Genomic DNA, 24,549 nt, shown 5'->3' on the forward strand with positions numbered 1-24,549 from the left:
TCCAAATTTGAACATCAGCTGGGTTACTTGGATCAGTACAATGATACAGTGGAAAGAGCTTTGGTTTGAACCAATGAATAGTAGTTTCACATCATAACTTCTCAGTAGCAAGTTTTGACTCTAAGAAAATACTTCGTCTCTCTCCTCAACCACAGTTTCCTTCTCCACCTCTCTTAGGGCTGTAGAGAGGACTATGAATATGAAAGAGTATATTACCTGGCACATAGTAAGTATTTCATAAGTTTTATTTTTCTAATAAGTTGTTAGGAAAACTTCAAAACAGAAAAATAAATGATCTCCTAATAATTTCCCTAATAAACAGAAACTAGCCAATTTACATGACTCAAGATGCATGCCAATTGTACACATTGATTTTTTGCCTGAAGCCAGAGTTATCTGCTTTATTTTTTCCTCAAACTTTATCTGGCAATACTCTTTAACATAGCAACTCCATATTAAAGCAAATAATTAGATAATGAGCTGTCAACACCTATGTTCTTTTAGGAAGTAGAATCCATTCTGAACTCCTCAAACACACGTGAACTTGATCTTCAAATTGAAAAATCCACTAGTGTTTAAAAAAATAGCTCATGGTGTGGCCAATGATCTAGAATGTCCTACAAAAGTCAGATGTGTGGTTTAGGCTCCAGTCAAATAAAGTGAGTAATTTCAGTCACTTGTCCAGTAGTTGAGCCAAGAAGATAGTAACTATTTATAGGCTTATCCCAGGGTGCCGGCTAACAGAGTGTCTGGATTGCTGAGTACAGCAAATAAACAAGGATCTCCTACAGTATTTAACCTGCCCAGTATTTCTCAGCCAGCTCCTCTCCTTCCTCTTCACAGTGATTGTATACCACTCATTTCCAATCATATTTTGATTGTCCTGCTGAGTTAGAACAAGCATCTTAGAGGGGACAAGAGCTGTTTTCCTTTTCTTCCAACCACATGTTTAGATTATATGAGCTATTGTGTTTATACTATTTTTTTGCTCCTTCGTTTGCTTATTACATCTCAATAGGCCACCACAATGTTTGCTTTTGTTCATTAAGCTTTTTGAACTTCATACAAAGCATTACAACAGAAAAGTACTTAAATGGCAGAATATATAAACCAATCAAGTAATTGAGGCTGAAATCAAATGTTTAACTTTCAGAGACTCAAAGCTGAGAGACAATTTATGAGATTCTGAGAACTCACAAAGAATTTAATTTACTTCCTAAATACTTTATTGATTATATTAATAAAATGATATCTGTTGAAAGAACTTTCTAACCAAGGGTCCTTTTCTTTTTCTCTAAAGTTTATTCGGGAATCTTTGTGACTAGTCCTATAATTTTACAGCTGGGAGTGATCTTAAAATTCATTTATCTAGTCCAAAATCCTCATTTTACAAGTAAAGAAACTAAGCTTCTGGAAAGTTAGTAGGGGACATACCCTGGCCCCAGTGGTTATTAACGATAATATGGTATGTTTTTCCAAGATGAGCCTTCCAGTTTTTTTGATATTTCATCCCAGATATGAATATTTTTTTGAAGAAGTGAGATCTTGTGTCATTTTAAGATAAAGGGAGAAAAGGAGTGATATGTAATAAAATATTATAGGACCAGGAAACAGAACTATCATCATATTAAGAATATGAAGAAGAGAACTGTGACCTGCTCCAGGTCCAGGAAAAGTTGATGGAAAACTTGTGAACAGTTTGGTAGGATGTAAGAAGATACAACCTGTGTGTAACAGGAGTAGAAAACCATAAGGAGACAGTGATTTGAAATGAACAGATGCAGAAGATTAAGAGACTGTGTGAGAGAAGTAAAAGAGACAAAAAACCAAAGATTCAAAACTGAATTAAAATTCACAACAGTTTTATTTTTTTTTAAGGGAGGAAACACTTAGCAGAGAACATAAACTTCTCTATTGAAAATGACGTATATGGTAATATGCTTGATTTATGTGCTATGTACTGCTTGTATACTGTGAAAACTATGTATGTACTATAGAGTTGGGTGATGATTGTAATTAAGAAATCATAAAATTAAAATAAAAAGGAGGAAGGCATTGCCAAGTTTACATATATCTCAAAAAACAAAATGAAACAGACAAAACTAGTAGATTAAAGCAAAGGTGTACAAAATAATGTAATGTTCTTTGTTGAAGATGATGAATGTGGTCTTGTTCTTGAGATCACACATCTGTATGCATGCTTTGAAAAACTATATTGTACTCCAAAAAGATTCACAACAGTTAAATATAAATAAAAATTTTAAAAAATTTTTAAAGTAAATTAAAAATTATATCAATAATATTGCAGATAGAAAATGAGTAAAGATAAAAATGGAGACTCCAGGAAAACAAATTGTGATAAAAAGGACAAACTTTTCATTTCCAGATGCAGAAAAAAATAAATGTGTGAAAATAATCAGAAAGATGTTTTGAGGCAGAGAATAGATAGAAAACTTGGGGTTTTTATATTGACTTGATTTGATCCTTGCAGAAAAATAACCTCCCAAAATTTTAAGCAATATTCAAGGGTGTATTTGAGGAAGACATTTGATTGAACTGAAAATCTATATATGTGAAGTGAAAGACTTAAATATTTCTATGAAAAAAATACATAAGAGAAAAATTTTAGACAAATACAGGCAAATTGTTTGAAAATTGTAAGATAAAGACAAAAAATTACAAGTAGGAGAGAATGTAAATTTTACTTTGTAAATTACATGTATCAGACTGACTTCAAACTTCATGTAATGAAAGGACTTAACAAAGTTTCAATAAAAATATATTGTGATTTAGAATTCCATTACAAACCAAAATTGACTTTTATGTGGGAGAGAACCAGAAATATATTCTCAAATATATTATCAGAATAGATAAAGAATACTTTAAAATGGTGAAGAACTCAAAGCATGGAAATATCATGCATAGTTTAAAAGATTTTGAGGTATTAAAAATTATTAAGCCTAAATGATCATTGCTTATTTTGTTACAAAGTACATATCATACTTTCCAAAAATGGATCAAAAGTATCCTAAGTATATATATCAAAAATATGTATCGGGCTAACTACATGACCTGGTGGTTAAAGCAGCTGGATCCCACAGGGCAGCTATGAAGTTGAGTCCCATACTGAGTGGCTTGAGAAATATTCCTGGCATGTAGCATGTTTGCTCAAAATCCAAAAAGGAGGGAGAAATGGAGGAGAAAAGATTACAGCATGACTACGGTCTGTATGGAGGGTTTTTTACTTTCCCTCTCTCTGTGTCTCCCTCTAGTGAGTACACACATTCACTAGAAAAAGAAAGAAAGAAAGAAAGAAAAAATACATGCATCGTAAGTATTTGTTTTATAATTGAAAAAGGAGAGTGAGGAGAGAGAGAAAGAAAGCACTCCTCCACCCTCAATGAGTTGTGGTCATGCTATGATCCTTTATTCTCCGGTCCTCCTCCCTGTCAGCGTTTTGTGCACTCATGCATCACCACTGTTGTGTTTTTGCTAGCCATTGGAGAAGGCGTTCTCTCTGTAGTCAGTCATGCAGGATCTGACTTCCTGTGCTTAACCACTGCACTATGGGGCCAGCTCTGTATCGTAAGTACATTGGAAAGCAAAACACCTTGAAAAAATAATAATCTCTTAAACATCTGCTTTCAGTGCCTTCAGAATTATTACCAGTAGAATCTGTATACAAGACAAATAGCACACACAATAAAGTCTTTGTTACAAAAGACATACACACAAAGTCACATATTAATTATCTGTGATACAATATCAAGCATAAAAACCCGGGCACAAATTATACATGCTATAAACGCAGTTTTATTTTAAAGTCATATACATATGTATTTATCTTATTTAAAGTTATCTACACATATACATACCTAAAAATATATACAAACACTTAGGTAATGAAATTATAGGTTATTTTTAGTGTCCTTATAGTTTTTTTATGTATTTTTTCAATAAACATATATTATTCTTATATTTATAAAGCAAAAAGGCTTTATTCTCCCCATAGAGCACACACCAGAGAAAGGTAGTGGGAGGGATAGTAATCTCTTCTCCATTTTCCTCCTGGAATTTTGGACACGCACGCACATGAGTCTGATGTGATTTTCAAGCATTCAGGTCTTGGAACTGGGACCAGGGTCAGCCATGTGGAAGTCTAGTGCCTTAACTACTACACCACCCATTGGCCCCAAAAAAGATTTTTAAGAAAACTGATAAGGTATTAAGGAATTGACTGAGCTAAAGAAACTTGATTCCCAAATTGCTTTCATCCCCCTTTCAGTTTTTTCAGTCTAAAGATAAAGGCTATAGGACTTTGTCTTAGATTTGAAATTTAGCCTTTATTCCTGTTGTGTTAACCACAGGATGAGTATATTAGTAGCTTATGTATTCTAAGTTCATGATAATAAATGGTTAAACAATTCACTTTCAGAATGTTCTTCATTATTTTATCACAGAAACTTTTTAGATAAATTGATGATGTATTAAATGTGCTCAGTTGCCCCGTATAAACCACCCAACCAACCAACAAAAAACAAACCAATGTAGGCTTGTGCTTTATTCTTTAGGGGTAAAAAACATTTTTTTTCATGAAATCCACAGCCTTGAAATTCTTCAAGGCCTGTTTTGAGTTGGAATATTGAGCTTTGGCAAAAGAATTAGATTCCTTTGATGAATATCTAGGCCTATTGTGAGCAAAGATCTTGGGATTCCATGGTCAGCACGCTTAGCCTTCACATGGGAGATTGTTGTGGCATTCATGGTCGTTTGGTCTTTTCAACTGAAGAAATTTATTGGCGTTAAAGTCCAGTAACTTTTCCCACCTAAGCATATCCATGCCAGTGGTGATGGTGCTTTCATTGGCTTGTAGGCAGCTTCCTAGCTGCACTTACTAGAAACAGGTAGATGTTTCAAGATAAGTCAGGTGATCCTCAGACATGGTGTAGGCCATGAGAAAATGCTGATTATTGGTTTTCATTTTTCCCTGCCCATGGGTTAAGTTTTCACTTGTGTTAACATTTATTCTTTTTATTTTAATTATGTATTTATTTTATTTTATTTTTAAAGTTTGTTATAGGTCACATGCGCTCACCAGACACAGACAGTTCTTTTACACTGTTGGTGAGAATGTAAATTAGTACAATCATTATGAAACATAATAGCATGGTGTTGCCTCCAAAACCTAGAAATTGCACTGCTGTATCCTATACGGTCCAGCAATCCCACTGCTAGGCATATATCCAACAATACAAAGGGCATAAACATGTCATAAAGTTATTTGCAGCACTATTCACAATAGCAAAGATGTGGAATCAACTTAGTGTTTATCAATTGATGAATAAAGATTTATATACCTGTGTATAGACATGCATATATTCATAATGGTATACTATTTTGCCATGAAAAAGAATGAAATCCTGTCATCTGAATTAACACTGGAGAGCCTGGAGGGCTTTCTGTTACATGAAATAAGCCAGGCACAGAGAGAGAGGTACCACATGTTCTCACTCATGTGTGAAAAGTAAAAAAGATGACCTCTTAGAGAGAATGGAGAATGGCTACTAGAGACTAGGGAAGGTAGAGAGAAGTAGAGATAGAGATGTTGGTCAACAGAAACAAAATTATAGATAGATTAGAGAACAAATTCTAGTGTTAAAAAGTACAGTACGGTAACTATAATTGATAACCATTTAATATAAATTTCAGAGTTATTAAAAAAATATTTTAAATATTTCCAACACAAGTAATGAAAAATGATTAAGATGATGAATATGTTAATAACCCTGATTTAATCATTATATATTGTAGTTTTATACTGAAAAAGTACATCATACCACATAAATATTTATAAAAGTATATGTCAATGAAAAGTTAATTTAAAATACATATCCAGATCTATACTATGTATTGAAGGAAAACACAGTGTGCTGACAGTCAAGAAAGGGCTCATGACCCCATAACTCTAATCCTTGAAATTTTCATCTACCTGAGCTTGTTTGATGGATTTAAAGATTAGTTTATGAATAATTAACTTCATGGAAGAGATCTGGCTACTACTAAAGAACTAAGAGCCAGAAAAATAATATACCTCTAAAATTATAATTTTAATAAAAAACAAATTTGATTGACAAATTAAAAAAAATAGTACAATTTCTGCCCTGACCATGATGATACAGCTTCTATTAAACCAATTCCCAATGGGAACTATTATTAAAACTGGGTAAAATTTAAAAACAATGACTTTAAGGCACCAGAAAGCAACTAAAGCATCTAGGACTTGAGAAGCCAACATCTCAGAGACAAAAGAAGCACACTGGGCTGAGCACCACATTTTTCTGGTTTTTATTGTTGTTTTTTTTTCCCATTGGATCCCCTGTCTCTTTGCAATACGTGAACTAGAGGCTAAATGCAGAGTGGTGTAGGGGGCTTGCAGCAATTTCTCTGGGCTGCATAGATAGAGATTAGAGGTCAATACCTCCTTTTTATTTCATTTTTAATTTTATTTATTATTTTATTCTCTTATTTTCTTAATTTTTTGACATTCAATCACTGTACATCTTTATAGCATACAAAATAGTTTTCCTAGCATGAATACACTATATATTAGTGTATTCAAGTCAAAGATAACACCATATACATTATCATCAACAGATAATTTTACATTTTTGTGTTCATTAAATGTTTTGCTTCTTTTATTTCCTTTGATTCCATCTGTCCCACCTCCCCAATTGTCCTTTCTCCTCCCACACTGTCTATATTATCTACAGTTGCTCTCCATGCCTTTATACAGTTTAGTCTTTTAGTTTTTGTCATAAAGTACAGACATATGGTATATATTAAGTGGGGACATACAATGCTTCTCTTTCATAGTCTGCCTTGCTTCACCTAACATTAAATCTTCCATATTTGTCCATTTTCAATCACTCTATATTACAAAGCTGTGATAGTCAAAACAGCATGGTACTAGTACAAAAACAGGCACGTAGACAAATTTGACAGAATAGAACCCAGAGATAAACCCTAAAACATACACCCAACTGATTTTCAAAGAAGAGCACAAGTTAATACAGCAGGAAAAAGAAAATCTCTTCAGCAAATGGTGCTGTAAAAACTGGAGATCCATGTGCAGAAAAATGAAACTGGACCCCTATCTCTCACCATTAAAAATCAACTCAAAATGGATCAAAGATCTAAACATAAAACCTCAAACTATTAAACTACTGATGGAAAACACAGGGGAAAAACTCGGAGATAGGAGGGAGCAAAGACTTTTAAAATAAGACCCCTAAGGCATGGGCAATAATCTTAAAAATAGGTAAGTGGGATTACATAAAGTTAAAAAGCTTCCGTACAGTCAAAAACAAAAACCAAAACAAAAATAATAGAGTGAAGAGAAAACCCTCGAAATGGGAGAATATACTTGTAAACTATGCTTCAGATAAGGAACCGATAACCAGAATATATAGGAAACTCAAGCAGCTTACCCAGGAGGGGGAAAAAAGCCAATCCAATTAAAGGCCACACTTCTTAAGACATTAGATCCCAATGAAAAGGAAATGGAATCTCAGAGACTTGAGCTTGAAATTCTATATGCAATTTTCCCTCGAGGTTTTTGTTCATGCTTAATATATACACAGATGGGACAAGACTAAAGAGCTAGGTAGAGATTTCGACAGTCTTACAATGCTGTAAAGACAGGGGTAAGAGTTTACAGTATGCCAGGTTGGAGCAGAATCATTCAGTAGCCAAAGACTTCGGTGAATCCTGATAGAGAATTAGAAAATCACAAATATTTAAAAATTAGGCAATACATGTCTTAATGACCCATAATTTGAAGAAAACATCAAAATAGAACTTAGAATATCAGTAAATTTAAAAAATTGAAATGAATCATAATGTAAAATGATATAAAACTTGTAGGGGGGAATTGTGGCACGACCATGCCTCAGTCAGAGAAGTACTTTCCGTCTCTCTCTGTCTTGCCATCTCTCTTTGGTGAAATAATGCCAGTCTTGCAGAAATTCCTCCAGAGCATAGAGAATGTGGGACCACTTCCCAATTTATTTCTGAGACTATCATAACCTTACTCCTTAACCTAGAAGAGATATCACAAGAGAGAAAAATGAAAACCAGTTCTCTCCATGAACAGAGGCAAAAATATTCTCAGTAAGAAATCAAGTCCAGGGATGTTATCAATTAGATAATAGGGGACCAAATGAGTTTTTTCCAGGAGTGCTGGGGTTTAAAAAAAAAAAAAAAAAAAACCTCTCAGTAGGTTCAATAAAGCATTTGATGAATTTATCACCCCAAAGTGAACTAGGAAAAAACTGAAGATAAACAAGTTTCATAAAAGTATAAAAGTATATAACATTGGGGACCAGCAGGTGGCATGGTGGTTAAGGTGCTGGACACTCCTACATGGCTGACCACAGTTCAAGTCCTAGACCTAGTGGCTTGTTTTCTCACTTTCTCTCTCTGTCTCTGTCTCTCTCTCTCTCTGTCTCTGTCTCCCTCTGGTCAAATTAAAAAATAAGTGAATAAATAAAATAAAAAATACTTCTTAAAAAAAGTACATAACATTACTGAGAGAAATTTTACATGCAAAAATAAATTGGTATCTTATTTATGTATTTATTTTATATGCTATAATAAAAAATACAGTAAAGCATGTAAAACAGCTTTAAAGTTCTTATTAAAATGAAAAGGCAAGAGCAGTTAAGTCAATTTTAAAGGAAAATAAAACAATCAATGGACTTAAAAGGGCAGATAAAAAAATGGTTTTGAAACTATAGTAATTAAAACATTGTGGTAATGGTGAAAGCATAGATAAGGAGATCAACACAGACCAATCTAAATGCAGTTATCTAACTTACCATAAAGTGCTACGGCAGTTCAATGGGAAAATTCTTGTAAATATGCTGTGCCAGATAAAGCATATATCTGTTAGACTCATCTCACACAGTGTAAAAATCCAATCTGGTTGCACAGAAGTAGCATAACACTTCGCAATGCTGGAAGCCATCTAGAAGACTGGGGTCGGGTCCCAGGTCAAGCTGTATACACTGGGCAGACACCCATGTGTCTGTGATCCTGACTGACCGAAGAGCTGAGGCAGAGATCACAATGCAAGACCCTACTGAGAGTGCTCCTCTCTCTCCCTGTCTCTCTCATGAAATAAATAAACTTTAAAAAATGTCAGTAAGATTACTAAAAAATATCAAATCCAAATGGAGCATAAACATAAGTATCTTTTTTTTGTCTTTTCTTTGTGTTTTTTTTTAATATCTTTATTACTTAGTGAGAGACAAAGATTTCTTGAAGATCAATAACCATAAAAGAAAAGATTGATAGATTGGACTTTATTAAAAACTTCTGTTCACCAATAGACACCATTGAGGGAGTTTAAAGGCAAGCCCCAGTGTGGGAGAGGTTATTTATAATACACGTAAAGGGCTCATATACAGACCATATGTTGAAATTTACTAAGAATAAGAAGACAACCAACCTAACAGAAAAACAGAAGAATGTAAATGGCCACTTCACAAAAACATGTATCCTCATGAAAAATTTTGTAAAGCACTCTGAGTTAATACTTACCAGGGAAAAGCAAATGGAAAGCTTGAAGCCCTTTTTATATGCACCCAAAAGAATGGCTAAAATAAAAAAAAAAAGAAGATCAACAGCAAGTATTGACAAAGATATGGAACAAGTAGGAATGTTATACCTGTCTAGGGCATACCCTCTAGGGCCTGTAAACTGGTATGATTGTTTTGGAAGATGTTTTGACAGTATCTACTGAGGCTGGATATGTGCATATGCCATGACACAATGATTCTACTCCTAAGTTCAAAAAAAATTTCCTTGCAGCTTTATTTGTAATTGTCCAGAACTACAGCATAATCATAAAATCCAGTTAACAGATAACTTGTGTCATATTCACATGATAGACTACTACAGAGTAATGAAAAAGGATGCATGATGTCACACAAAACAATAGAATTAATTTTACAGACAGAATATCGCATGAAGGAATGATATCACATATATCAAATTTTAGAACATGCAAAATGAATCTATGAGGATAGACATAAATAGGTCCTCTCTTTTTGATTTGGTGATAATGGTGAATGGATAAGAGGTAGGCTTCTGGGGAGCTGTTAATATTTTATATCATGATTGGGGTGGTGGTTTCACAGGTATAGTCACTTTGAAGAATCCTCTGAGTTGTTGACTTCACTTAATATTTGGGTATTTTTTGATTGTTTTGTTTAAATCAAAATTAACAAAATGAGTAACATGACATTAAAATGATATGTTATATATGTATAGATACATAGAGTTCAAACTATTTTTGTATGAAAATAGACTCATATTTAATTATTTTTTACCTTTATGAAGTCCTCTCATGTAATATATATATATACACATAACATATTATATATACATATAATGGTATAGGACCTCCACCAGCAGGTATAAAAATAATTTCAATATATAGAATGTGTATATATATATATATGTATATATATACACATTCTATACACATTCTGTGTGTGTGTGTGTGTGTGTGTAGTGCTCTTATAAGGAGTTGTACAGTCATTTTATTTCATGTGCTACTTCATATAGTATGATTATATTTCCCTGATTAGATACAGCACCTAATTAAGAGCCAATGCCTTATAAAAGCACGATTTTTTTTTAATTATATAGTGTAACTAATACTGCACCTGTAGACTGATAAAGTATTCTCTAGAAATATTTACTGATTACAGTCTGGACATGAAAATGGGATCCTATACTCTTCATCATAATGGAAATCAGTGATGGCTGTGGATGCTATCGTGCTTACCAATGCAACTTGTCCTGAATGAGGATCAACTTGGAAGACGGTAATGACTAGCGTGTGGAAATGAGCTCACAAAGAAGTGTGGTAGCAATTAATGAATGGGATTGTACCAAAAACCAATTCGTTCTTGCTTATAGTTTTGCCAAAAGACAAAATATAGGAATTGTCTTTTATTGTTTATTTATTTATTTTGAGAGAGATTTTTGCTATTAAAAATTGCCAGAGGCACAAAGAGAAACAAAGAGACAGAAAGTGAGAAACCATTTCCCAAGGGGAATTGCCATGCCACAATCTCTTCTCCTCCATTCTCTTTTTGGGATCTTGAGCACACATGCACACATACCCAGTGTGAGCTTTTAAAGTCTCTGGGTCTGGGACTATGTGAGAGTCCAGTGATGCAATCATTCTGCCATCTGATGGTCCTGGAATTGTCTTTTGTTGTGAAATACATAACTTTCCTTTGAAGTCAAGGGTGTCATTGATTGATCATTGAATTGTTCACTTACCTTTGAAAAATGCAGGTTGCAATTTTATTATAGTTTTGACAAGTAACTGAGGGACATTGAGTTTCATAACTGCAAATTACCTCTGCTTTCTAAAGAAGGCAGGGTCAAAGAGTGTTCTCTACCACACATGAAGGATGTTCAGAGCTAAACTGATGCCCTTGTTACACTTCAAAATAAAACAAAAGTGAAAAAAAATCTTTCTATTCCGAAGTGGAATTCAGATCAAATGCTTTGCTCTTGGACCATTTAAACCTTTTGTGATAAATTGAATTTTTCACAACTTCTTTAGTTGGTACAAAAGAAATACTTTCTTTAGTTGGTACAAAGAGAAAAGACTAGGAAATACCTCAGCTGGCAGTCAGAACAGATACCTGACTTTGGCTTGAAAGCCATGCTTTCTTTAATTTCCAGCCAAACAAAAGGGAGGTCCTTTGTTGTGATGTGTGAGTGTGTGTGTGTGTGTGTGTGTGTGTGTATGTGTGTGTAAGCCATATCAAATATCAGCTACCCAGATTTACCTTACTAACCTGTAATTAGTCTTTGTCCCAGGTTTTAACTCTACAACATGTCAAGGAAACAGACAGTACTCTTGGTCTCTATTTTAACATGAAATTTGTTCCCCCAAATTCCATTCTCACTTAAATTCCTGCCACGTTAGCTACTCTGAATCTGACATTTTATTTATCCATACTTTTTCACCAGTCTACAAATGGTAAACAATCAGATCTAATTTCCATTCTCCTGTCAAACATCTTCATCTAACCAGGTGGAGGAATGGAGATGGTAGGATTATTCAGTGGTATTACCACTGGACCTTGTTATTTAGACATTTAGGGTAAGGAAACAGAATCAAACTGTTGATGTTAAACTAGATAGGCTGATCAGTTTAAGGGCTTTCTCTCTGATCTTCAGTAAGGAACCCAATACATCCGGGGGAACTCTATTAATCAAAGAGATGAGGGTTCTGCTATTAATATTTAATATTACTATTTTCCAGGCTTCGCAGGCTGATGCTGGCACAAGCACATTGATTCCCTGGTGCTCTGAGGTCAGGCCACTGCCTTTTTTGTTTTGAGGTTTAACTAATCGATATAGTCTGGCTTTCAGAGACGGCATGTTATCGCAGAAAACCAGAACAGTGATACCGTGTTAAGTCAGTTACAAACTAAGTGGTTCTTCAGGCTTTTGCTGCTTTGCCGTGAAATTAGCATCCAGTAAAATTTGTATCTATGCTCTAGGCCCAACATATGTTTCACATTTGCCAAGTAAAGTTTCGGTTCCATTGCCTCTTGTTCATCGATTTCCCATCTGCGATGTGCATCTCTTCCTTCTTCTCAGAACAAGAGTCGTAAGTCCCAGCGCCTTTCCTGTTCAGATTACCATCTTACAGGGACTGGAACTCATGGGCTGCAGGAGGCTCTTCTTTTCTCTCTTGCCTCTGGAATGTAGCCAATCAACTAGATCATTCCCACTACAAAGAGGACAGAAAATAATATCTTAGAGGCCGGGAGACAAGTTTGTGCCATACCAGGTAACTGTCTTAAGTAAACACATAAGAGCGACACAATCATGTAACACTTCCTTACTTCAAACAAATGCTAACTCATAAGTAGAGAAAGAGGGAAAACGTGTATCTACCTAAGTGCCAGTTTACACTGAAGAGCATTTACAAGTCACCACTTCTTGGTATATTTTCATCTTCTCTTAGACATTTTATTTATGAACACTTTTTCTTTAAAGAGGAGAGGGATGGAATAATTCACCACTATTATTTCTGTAGGATGTCACTACTCACTTTCCCACACTAATAACCTTGCCTCCCTCCGATCTTTGCTAAGGGTTTTTGAAACTCATTACAAAAAAAAAAAAAAAAAAAAAAAAGAAAAAGAAAAATAAACCATAGACTGTTCTGTAAAGAGTTAGTAACCCATTGTACATGCAGAATAATTCTTACTAAAATCTCATGAACTGAATGCAAAAATCATGTATAGGTAGGTGTGATTGTTTTTATCCCTGGGAAGAAGATGCACATCTGTCTTCAGATTCTCAGAGCAATCCCATGTTCCCTGAAGGCTAAGAGCCTCTACAATTGCAATTGTTTTTAAATTTTATTTCTGGATTTGCTCAGTCTCTGACTTTTATAGTATAAAGTACTGAAGGTTTAGGCCCCTGCTACTTGCCTAAACTACCAAATGTTCTAGAAATTATTTAAAGTAAAGGGATCATGTTGTTCCATAGTTTGTCTTTTTATTTTACTCTTCTCTGTATCTGGATGACTTTCAGAAAAGTCAGAATCCATGGCTGGCCTCTCATCTTCCCTTTTTTTTTTGAGAGAGAGAGAGAGATTTTTGCTATAGGGCATGAGTGCTTGCCTGGAGAGACAGAAAGCAAGAAATAACCCCCCAGAGGGGTGCCACACTGATATCACGTCTCCTCCATTCTCATCTCAGGATTTTGGGCACACATACACGTTCCTGGTGAGAATTTAAGCCTCCTGGTCCAGAACTTGAACATGGTCGACTATGTGAGAGTCCAGTGACATAATCATTCTGCCACCTCTCGGTCCCTCGTCTTCCTCTTTAAGGCTGGCAGAACAGCCTGCCACTTTATTTGCCATATGGTTATTTTTCTTAACTCTTTTCTGTTTTTGGAAAGCTTATAAAATATTCATTTTCTCCCATGTCTCTCAGATAACTTTATCTCCCCTAGCTCAGAGGAATTCATACAAATTGTGTGTTTTCTGGGGAGTTCATGTTAGTAGATCCGGAAACTTCTCTGCTTTTACACTCCCATTCTCATGTACAATGATAGTTTCAGGCTAATCTCGAGTGATAGTTTGCTTTCATAATTCATATCATTTAATGTACAGAGGACATGGAATATACAGAGAATTTGCTCCCTCGCTCCCTTGCTCCCTCGCTCTGGAGAAGTTTTTAGAATGTCAGTAATTATATTATATCCCATTTACTAAAAGTGTTATCCCCCAGCTTGATTAGACCAAGACCACAAAGCCACGTAGGTAGTCTACAGCCTGGCAATATTCACCAAGTTTATATTCTGTCCAGACAAAGATACCAGCCAAGGGCCACCCGTGACTTTTCTACTAGATCCCCTAGGGAGATAATTTATCAATAACTGGGCCAGAGAAGAATGTCCTGGCATCAATTTCAAAGTTTGAAAGTGAGATGTTTCAAAGCGTTTTTGAAACATTTTGAAAGACGATTAGACAATACCACTCCGTAAGTTGGAATTTCTTTATTCCTGTTTAGCCAGGAAGTTCACATTTTGAATCGGCAAAAATTGGTATAACGGATATAATTTCAGAATTTGTATATTAAGTTTGATGGAAATCAACCATTTAGCTAAGGTCGCTTATCTGTTTCATCAGTTCATGTTTCCAGGTGGGAAACCAGAGGCAATCAAACAGCTTGTCCCATTAATGAAGCAGGGCAGAAAAGTTGCTTAAGAGAATGTTCTCACTCATTCTTAATCCTTGTTAAAATTTCAAATGACTGCGAACACCATAACTTTGCTTCACTTGAAAATATATTTGAGGGTATGTTCTTTAAAACACCTTTTCCTCTATTCGATGTTCACTTGACATAACCAATATTTGGAAATTCATCCATTGTGTTTTTGGTAAGATGATTGTCCTATTTCTGAGAAGGAACAGTCAAAGAAAAACAAGGGTAGGGACCAGCAGTTAGCGAAATGGCTATGTCGCTGGACTCCCACGTAGTCAACCGCGGTTCGCATCCCGCACCCGGTGGCTTAAAACTCACACCAGGTGCGTGTCCATGCGTGCCCAAGATCCCGAGAGGAGAATGGAAGGGATTGTGGTGTGGCCATCGTCCCTGGGGGGTGATTTCTGGCTTTCTGTCTCTCTGTCTCTCTGGCGAGCGCACGTGCCCTATAGCAAAAACCTCTCCAAAAAATAAATTAATTAAATTAAATTAAAATAATAATAATAATTTAAAGAAAAACAAGGGTAATTGCACACAGAAGTGAAGTTCAAGTCCGTGAACTAACTGAGAACATGAAAAGGCTGTGAATGCTATTTATGAACTGAAGTTAATTTAATAATCCTGAACTCAGGAAGTTAAAGTGTTAAAACCTATAAGCCCTAATTTTTACAGGGCTGATCACATAAAAAATTTAAGCCCAGATAACCCAGCTTTGTAATATGTAATCACAAAACTGAATGATCCACATAAGTACAACCTGTTAAAACAGCTAAGGGTTTGAAAAACTCATTAAAAAAAAAAAAAAAAAAAAAGAAAAAGAAAAAGAAACCATAGACTGTTCTGTAAAGAGTTAGTAACCCATTGTACATGCAGAATAATTCTTACTAAAATCTCATGAACTGAATGCAAAAATCATGTATAGGTAGGTGTGATTGTTTTTATCCCTGGGAAGAAGATGCACATCTGTCTTCAGATTCTCAGAGCAATCCCATGTTCCCTGAAGGCTAAGAGCCTCTACAATTGCAATTGTTTTTAAATTTTATTTCTGGATTTGCTCAGTCTCTGACTTTTATAGTATAAAGTACTGAAGGTTTAGGCCCCTGCTACTTGCCTAAACTACCAAATGTTCTAGAAATTATTTAAAGTAAAGGGATCATGTTGTTCCATAGTTTGTCTTTTTATTTTACTCTTCTCTGTATCTGGATGACTTTCAGAAAAGTCAGAATCCATGGCTGGCCTCTCATCTTCCCTTTTTTTTTTGAGAGAGAGAGAGAGATTTTTGCTATAGGGCATGAGTGCTTGCCTGGAGAGACAGAAAGCAAGAAATAACCCCCCAGAGGGGTGCCACACTGATATCACGTCTCCTCCATTCTCATCTCAGGATTTTGGGCACACATACACGTTCCTGGTGAGAATTTAAGCCTCCTGGTCCAGAACTTGAACATGGTCGACTATGTGAGAGTCCAGTGACATAATCATTCTGCCACCTCTCGGTCCCTCGTCTTCCTCTTTAAGGCTGGCAGAACAGCCTGCCACTTTATTTGCCATATGGTTATTTTTCTTAACTCTTTTCTGTTTTTGGAAAGCTTATAAAATATTCATTTTCTCCCATGTCTCTCAGATAACTTTATCTCCCCTAGCTCAGAGGAATTCATACAAATTGTGTGTTTTCTGGGGAGTTCATGTTAGTAGATCCGGAAACTTCTCTGCTTTTACACTCCCATTCTCATGTACAATGATAGTTTCAGGCTAATCTCGAGTGATAGTTTGCTTTCATAATTCATATCATTTAATGTACAGAGGACATGGAATATACAGAGAATTTGCTCCCTCGCTCCCTTGCTCCCTCGCTCTGGAGAAGTTTTTAGAATGTCAGTAATTATATTATATCCCATTTACTAAAAGTGTTATCCCCCAGCTTGATTAGACCAAGACCACAAAGCCACGTAGGTAGTCTACAGCCTGGCAATATTCACCAAGTTTATATTCTGTCCAGACAAAGATACCAGCCAAGGGCCACCCGTGACTTTTCTACTAGATCCCCTAGGGAGATAATTTATCAATAACTGGGCCAGAGAAGAATGTCCTGGCATCAATTTCAAAGTTTGAAAGTGAGATGTTTCAAAGCGTTTTTGAAACATTTTGAAAGACGATTAGACAATACCACTCCGTAAGTTGGAATTTCTTTATTCCTGTTTAGCCAGGAAGTTCACATTTTGAATCGGCAAAAATTGGTATAACGGATATAATTTCAGAATTTGTATATTAAGTTTGATGGAAATCAACCATTTAGCTAAGGTCGCTTATCTGTTTCATCAGTTCATGTTTCCAGGTGGGAAACCAGAGGCAATCAAACAGCTTGTCCCATTAATGAAGCAGGGCAGAAAAGTTGCTTAAGAGAATGTTCTCACTCATTCTTAATCCTTGTTAAAATTTCAAATGACTGCGAACACCATAACTTTGCTTCACTTGAAAATATATTTGAGGGTATGTTCTTTAAAACACCTTTTCCTCTATTCGATGTTCACTTGACATAACCAATATTTGGAAATTCATCCATTGTGTTTTTGGTAAGATGATTGTCCTATTTCTGAGAAGGAACAGTCAAAGAAAAACAAGGGTAGGGACCAGCAGTTAGCGAAATGGCTATGTCGCTGGACTCCCACGTAGTCAACCGCGGTTCGCATCCCGCACCCGGTGGCTTAAAACTCACACCAGGTGCGTGTCCATGCGTGCCCAAGATCCCGAGAGGAGAATGGAAGGGATTGTGGTGTGGCCATCGTCCCTGGGGGGTGATTTCTGGCTTTCTGTCTCTCTGTCTCTCTGGCGAGCGCACGTGCCCTATAGCAAAAACCTCTCCAAAAAATAAATTAATTAAATTAAATTAAAATAATAATAATAATTTAAAGAAAAACAAGGGTAATTGCACACAGAAGTGAAGTTCAAGTCCGTGAACTAACTGAGAACATGAAAAGGCTGTGAATGCTATTTATGAACTGAAGTTAATTTAATAATCCTGAACTCAGGAAGTTAAAGTGTTAAAACCTATAAGCCCTAATTTTTACAGGGCTGATCACATAAAAAATTTAAGCCCAGATAACCCAGCTTTGTAATATGTAATCACAAAAATGAATGATCCACATAAGTACAACCTGTTAAAACAAACAAACAAACAAACAAACAAACTAGGTTATCAGTCCCAGATAACCCAGCTTTGTAATATGTAATCACAAAATTGAATGATCCACATAAGTACAACCTGTTAAAAAAAAAAAAAAAACTAGGTTATAAGTCAGTTCAATTATGGAAAGCACAAAAGAAAGAATTCATGGTCTAGATCTCAGCATGAAGGAGAAAGGATACAAGTTATCTAATAACCCAAAAAGATAAGAGAGACTGTCTCACCTTGCACTCTCCATTCCTGTTGGTCACTTGAAACCCAAATCTATCAAATCCCCAAATCCCAGCACCACCAACAGTGCTTATAGCTTACCGACTTCAACGTAGATAAATGGCCCCATTAATGTCAGGGCAGTTATGTTTGCCTGAAGAATATAGGTCTGTATTTTAAATTGCATTATCCAGTTTATCCATGGGATAAGAGTTGTTTACCTTCACGAATTCCAGGCTTCTGAGCTGAACTAAACAGGGCAAGTTTAAAGGCAGGAACTCAGGGCTGTTCATAGCCTTTTGACGGCTCTGATGCGGTCTGCCAAGGCTGAGTTAGTAAAATCCAGGCTTATCTGTGCTCCTGGGCTGATTTCAGTGGACCCTCAGGTCTCTTCTGCTATCTTGCAGTCCTAGTGAAGCCCCTGCGAAGTTGTCATTGCAAAGCAGATGGAATAATGCCGTAAATTATTGTTTGATATTGGATTAACATGCATGGATATGAATCCAAGGAATTGCTCAGCCCATGAAGGCCAAGGAAGATACCAGGACATCAGTGCCACACCCTTCTAGGTCACTTTTGGCTCCAGCTCAGCTCAGTCTGTGCAGCCAAGCTCAGGCTTTTCTCTCATCCCTTGTTGCCAGTTTCCTGTGCTTCTGTGAAATCAGGTATTTCTTTATCTCCGGGAAGGAGAGAAATGTAGAGACAGAATAAGAGACAGAGAATACAGACCTCTTAACAAAAGCAGCACCCATCTTTGCCTCCATTCACCAGGCTTTGTGCTAGCTTGGAGAGGAGTGGCTGACCAAGGTTTGGAAAGTGCTGCAGCTGCTTGCTGCCATCTGCTGTACTCCCTGTTGCTAGCACACACGGGACCCTGGCTCACGGCACAAGAGAGATGGAAAGGGAAAAAAGCAAGAGACTGGCAGTGTCTTCCCCACCCAGGAAATTCCCACAATAATGGAGCTAGGGGTTTATGTCACAAAAGCAACCATCTTTTTTCATTCTGCATGGACCACAGTGATTTTTTTTTTTTCAGAACTTAGGAAATGTTTTTCTGTACAGTAACATGTGGACACGTCTTCCATACATAAGGCAGGGAGAGAGAATCATGTGTTCAAATAGTGACCAGGTTCAATGGAATTTAAGGTATCTGCCCACTTGAATTTCTTTCCAATAAATGTTGGATCAAAATACTTGTGCATAAGGTTCTGGGAGGAAGTCTAGAAGATATAAGTCTGAAGATGATGAAGACTTTCTGATGAGGCCATCGTATCATACTCCCTCCCTCCCAGTTGCCTGATACCTTTATTATCTTTTATAATCAGACTCTTTCTTAAGTGATCCTATTTCCTTTTGGTGAACTAACTTCCAGATACCCACTACAATGTATCCACTAGTACCAACTCTCAAAATGAAATTAATCATTTCTTCCTTGGTCTGGCCCAGTGACTTGGTCGTGAAGGCAGCCAAATCCCACATGGCTGACTGCACAGCTCAAGTCTCAGACCTAGCAGCTTGAGAAATACAAGTGCCTATGTATGCATCCCCAAAATCCCGTAAGGAGAAATGAAGGAGAAGGGATTATGGCATGACCATGCCCCATGGTGGGGGAATGGGTGCTTTTTCTTCTCCCTCTCTCTGGCAAGTGCATGCTCCCTCTAGCAAACAAAAAACAAACAAACCCCCCCCACACACAACTTTTCCTTTATTGAGTGTAGAGCGCATGAACGTGTATGAGAGCGAGAGAGAAAAGAATGCTCCATAAGCTTTGGTCATGCTGTAATCCCTTTCGTCTGCTGCTCCAGTCTGTCTAATCTTGGACACTCATGCAAGTGCCTGGTGTGTTTCAGGCTGACAAAGATTTAAACCACAGTTTCCATGTGGGATCTGACTTCTCTTGAGCAGTATGTTACCAGTGTGCCACAGATTCAGCCCTCCTCTTAATTTTTGATTTAGAAATTGTTCTCCTTGGCTGGCTCCAAGTCCATTTTCTGAAATACAGTCTGCCGCTGTTCCCTTCAACACTCTGATCTCGCTCTTATTTTTTTCAATGACCTTTTTTACTTCTTTTTATTATTCCTGCCTATTAGTTTTGACAATTCAAAAAGAAACTATTTTTTCTTTGTTTCTCAGTCATTTTAAACAATAGAAATGGTCTTGGTCTTGGGCATGTGTAGGTTGATTTTTCCAATTTTGAACTTATTTTTCCTTTTTCATTCACTCATTCAGTGTTAATAATGACTACTAGTGACTTCCATAAGAAAAAACTTTAATTTTGCCTTTGTCAGTCAGTGTTGAGTTCTTCATTTCCAGCTTTGTTTCATGAGATAAACATATTTTGTTTCCATAAGCCATACAAATTCTGTAAGAAAGGCTATAGAGTAAGTTGAACAGAATAACCAAGTGGTGGGAATATTCAGCCCTTGGGAAATAATGACTTAGATGACTTGTATGATTGGGTTACAGTCCTCTGGCCACATATCTAACATCTAATAGTACACACTTTTACTATTTTTGTGTTGAAATTTTTTTGACAGGTTTTTGCTATAGGGCGTGTGTGCTCACCAGAAAGACAGAAAGAGACAGAAAGCAATAAGTCACACCCCCCCCACACACAAGGGGGGATGGCCACGTTGCAATCTCTTCTCCTCGATTCTCCTCTCGGGATCTTGGGCACGCATGCATGCATGCCCAGCGTGAGTTTAAAACACTGGGCCCAGGATTCGAACTGAGGTTGACTACATGGAAGTCCAGCGACCTAGCCATTATGCTAACTGTTGGTGCTAACTGCTGCTCCCATTTTTTTTTTTTGAAAATTTTTAAGAGAGATTTTTGCTATAGGGTGCCTGTGCTCGCTGGAGAGACAGAGAGAGACAAAGAAACAGAAAGCGAGAAGTCATTCCCCAGGGGATGGCTACATCACAAACCTTTCTCCTCCATTCTCTTAGGATTTTGGGCATACGCGTACCCTCCATTCTCTTCTTAGGATTTTGGGCACACGCGCACATGTCCCTGGCATGAGTTTCAAGCCCCCAGCTTTGGGATTCGAACCTTGGTCAACTATGTGGGAGGTTTGAGACTCGAACTGTGGTCAACCATGTGGGAGTCCAGTGTCATACCTGTTATGCCATCCGCTGGTCCCAGTACACTCTTTTAAAAAGAATTCTGCCATCTTTAGATGTTTAACTTATAGTGAGGAAGATGTTCTCGCCATTCTCAGTCTTGCACAGGATGACAAAATATTTCTTTAATTTCACTTTCATAGATCAATCCTTGGAGAGTTTATTGGTAGCTTGCCAATATTAGGGAAACTGAGGACAAATTACTGGTAAGTAATTTGATCAACAATTAATTTATGTGTGAATTCTCACAGTGTTATGAAGTGGAACCAAAAAAACCATGCTGTGGTTGGCAGGCTCCTGGGATTAAGTGTATCTACTGATGAGGTATGGGCACAGTCAATGAACCACATGTCCAAAAGCATGCAGTAATGTACATTAAAATATTTTCCAGAGGGGATATGTGCGTGCCAGAAAGAGACAAAGAGAGGGATTGAAGGAGAAAGGGAAAAAGCATCCCTCCATCCCAAAAGAGGCAGGGTCACACCACAATCCTTTCTCTCCATTTTTCCATCCTGTCAGGATTTGGGGCATACATGCACATATGCCTGGAAGGTTTTTCAAGCTGCCTGGGATCTGGATTCAAACCACAAATGGCCATGTGGGATCTAGCTCCCTTACACACTAGGCTATAGGGCTGACATTAAACAAAGTCCACTTATTTGAAAAGTACCAAAAAATTATAATAGGACTGATGGGAATAGAATGATAAATAAAAATCCAAACAGTATTTACTCCTTTGTGAAACTCGTACTTACCACTGCTAACTCCTATCACTGTGTCCCATCATTTTTGTTATTATACTCTATAAGGACTTCTATTGTGGGTCCATAATACTTACTAAATTTTTGCTTATATGTCTATTTCACATACTATCACCTTATGGAGGAGAAAGATTGTGCCTTGATCACTATGAATTTTTAGGTCCTATTACCTTGCACATAAGCAGATGTCTAATAAATATTTATTGAATAAATGAATGAACAGTTTCTGATCTCAAACTGGATGGTCAGAATAGATTTAAACACATAAATTGCAAGAGAGAATAGAAAAAAAATATTTCCCAAACTGGAGTAGACAGGATCTGCCAGAACTTAAATCCCAAAGCAATTTCTACAGTATTTTTATCGTTTGACATTATATTGTATCTTTAAGCAAGAAAAGATAATTTGGTTGTTCCAATGTCTTTATTTTGCAAAGCAGGGAAGAGTGCCATAAAAATCAGTATTTTTCAAAGACTATTACCACTGCATGGTTATTCTCTATAAAGGTTAAAAGACCTATCTGCAACACATATAGATGCTTTATCTGTTTGGAATTAGTACTAAAGTTTCCTCATGCTCTAGAAATTTCATGTGTGTTTCATGTTGTTAGTTTTGTATTTGCAATGTTATATTTACTGCAGTTTTGCCTTGATTTATTCTTTATGTATTTGTGTGAAGTATAAATATGTGAGGACCTCACAAAGTTCATAGAAAAATGGACTTAAAATAAGAGTTTATTTTGGTGCAAAATAATCTGAAATCCATTCATAGCTTTTTCATAATATGTGCTTTCATAATTTTCTGAAGACCCTTTGTATTTTTTGTCAACTAAAAATTGTAGCTTTTATTGAATTAAGATAAAGTAATAAGTAAAAATTGTTACTATGCTACTCCGTGTCATTTATAAAGCATAAACTAATAAAAATAATTTAACTTTATTGATGGTTTACATCTTACCATGTGTCAGGCACTCTTTGAAATGTTATACACATATTTAATGCTCTTACTCCCTCAAGCATATAAAGATAAGGCACAGAGCAGTTCCATAAATGCCAGAGAGGGATTCTAATCCAAGCAGTCTGGCTCTAGAACCTTGATAACTGACTCCAAGGGATGTACTTGTCCACAAATCAAACGTGGTCCTCACCATCAAAATGAGAACGGTGGCACGGAAATCCACGAACACAGGATAAGGCAACAAGTCCTCACAAGTAGGCATTTGGGAAGGCAGAGGGTGAAATAGATAATATACAAGCTTCTAAGGATGACCACAAACCAGGATGGAGCTACTTATGTCTCTGTAAAACTCTCAGGGCAAGGACGCCTATCATCTGATCACTCTCTTTGGAAGTCTACTTTGTCTTCCTTGATCTTCACTTTCATTTCACCAGACGTGGTGTTAACTATGTCACTAGGTCCTGAGGAAAACATCATCCACCTTTGCAGTGTGCCCTTTACTAGCGCTCTGACATACAGAATCACGTTCACTGGAGAGGAGCTCTGGAACTTGGACACAAGTAAGAGGGGACTGGGCTTTCTCTTTGGATGTCCCTATTTATGAGTTTCTCTAACCTTTATTGTGTGCTTTCCAAAACTATCAACATATCACATGTATTAAGAGGTCTTCCTGGTAAGAGAGACCAAGTAATATTTATAGAATTTCGATGAATGCTCATTGAATTTGACATCTAATGTATTCTAACATATCTTGGAATTATTCTGCAGTATATTTGAGGTCTTGGTCACATATTTACTGTGAAAGTACTTGGAAATGTGTCCCTGAATTCTTCTCTGAGGAGATTCCATTGTCCATTTGTCTTTCATGTAAATTTGCCCACTGGAAGTTAAAATTACCATGAAAAATATAAATATATTTGAAAATTACTTTGCAAAACATAACTTCATCTGAGTTTTAAAAGCAAAGCCATGTTATTGAAAGAAGTTGTTATTTGCTTGGTTGTTCTCCTGTTCTTTCTCTATCTCTGAGTACACCAGTGCCAGCAAGAATATTGGAGGAAAATATTGGACTATGGACATTCAAATAGGAAAAGAAGAGGTAAAACTCTCTCTATTTGCAGATGACATGGTTGTATACATAGAAGACCCAATGGTTTCCATGAAAAAATTTCTGGAAGTAATACATGAATACAGTAAAGTTGCAGGATACAAAATTAATATCCAGAAATCTATAGCATTTCTATATATGAACAACAGGCAGACTGAGATAGAACTGAAAAAAGTTATTCCATTTGCCATAGCCACAAAAAGTATAAGATACTGGGAACCAGCAGTTAGTGTAATGGCTATGTCACTGGGCTCCCACGTAGTTGACCGCGGTTCGCGTCCCGGACCCGGTGGCTTAAAACTCACACCAGGTGCATGTGCGTGCATGCCCAAAATCCCGAGAAGAGAATGGAGGAGAAGGGATTGCGGCGTGACCATCCCCCCTGGGGGGT

At 36.6% G+C, this 24,549-nt stretch overlaps 1 long non-coding RNA gene across 1 annotated transcript; it reads right to left on the bottom strand.

Annotated features, from left to right (window-relative positions):
* Positions 1-7,981: 7,981 nt before the first annotated feature.
* LOC102478497 (uncharacterized) lies at positions 7,982-10,388 on the bottom strand. The gene is made up of 3 exons (XR_333648.3): positions 9,601-10,388; positions 8,877-8,921; positions 7,982-8,098 (listed from the first exon to the last, which is right to left on the bottom strand). It is a non-coding gene; the product is annotated as an uncharacterized LOC102478497 (long non-coding RNA).
* Positions 10,389-24,549: the final 14,161 nt, after the last annotated feature.

This window comes from Tupaia chinensis, unplaced genomic scaffold (assembly GCF_000334495.1).
Source record: "Tupaia chinensis unplaced genomic scaffold, TupChi_1.0 Scaffold000074_1, whole genome shotgun sequence".
Lineage (NCBI taxonomy): Eukaryota > Metazoa > Chordata > Mammalia > Scandentia > Tupaiidae > Tupaia > Tupaia belangeri.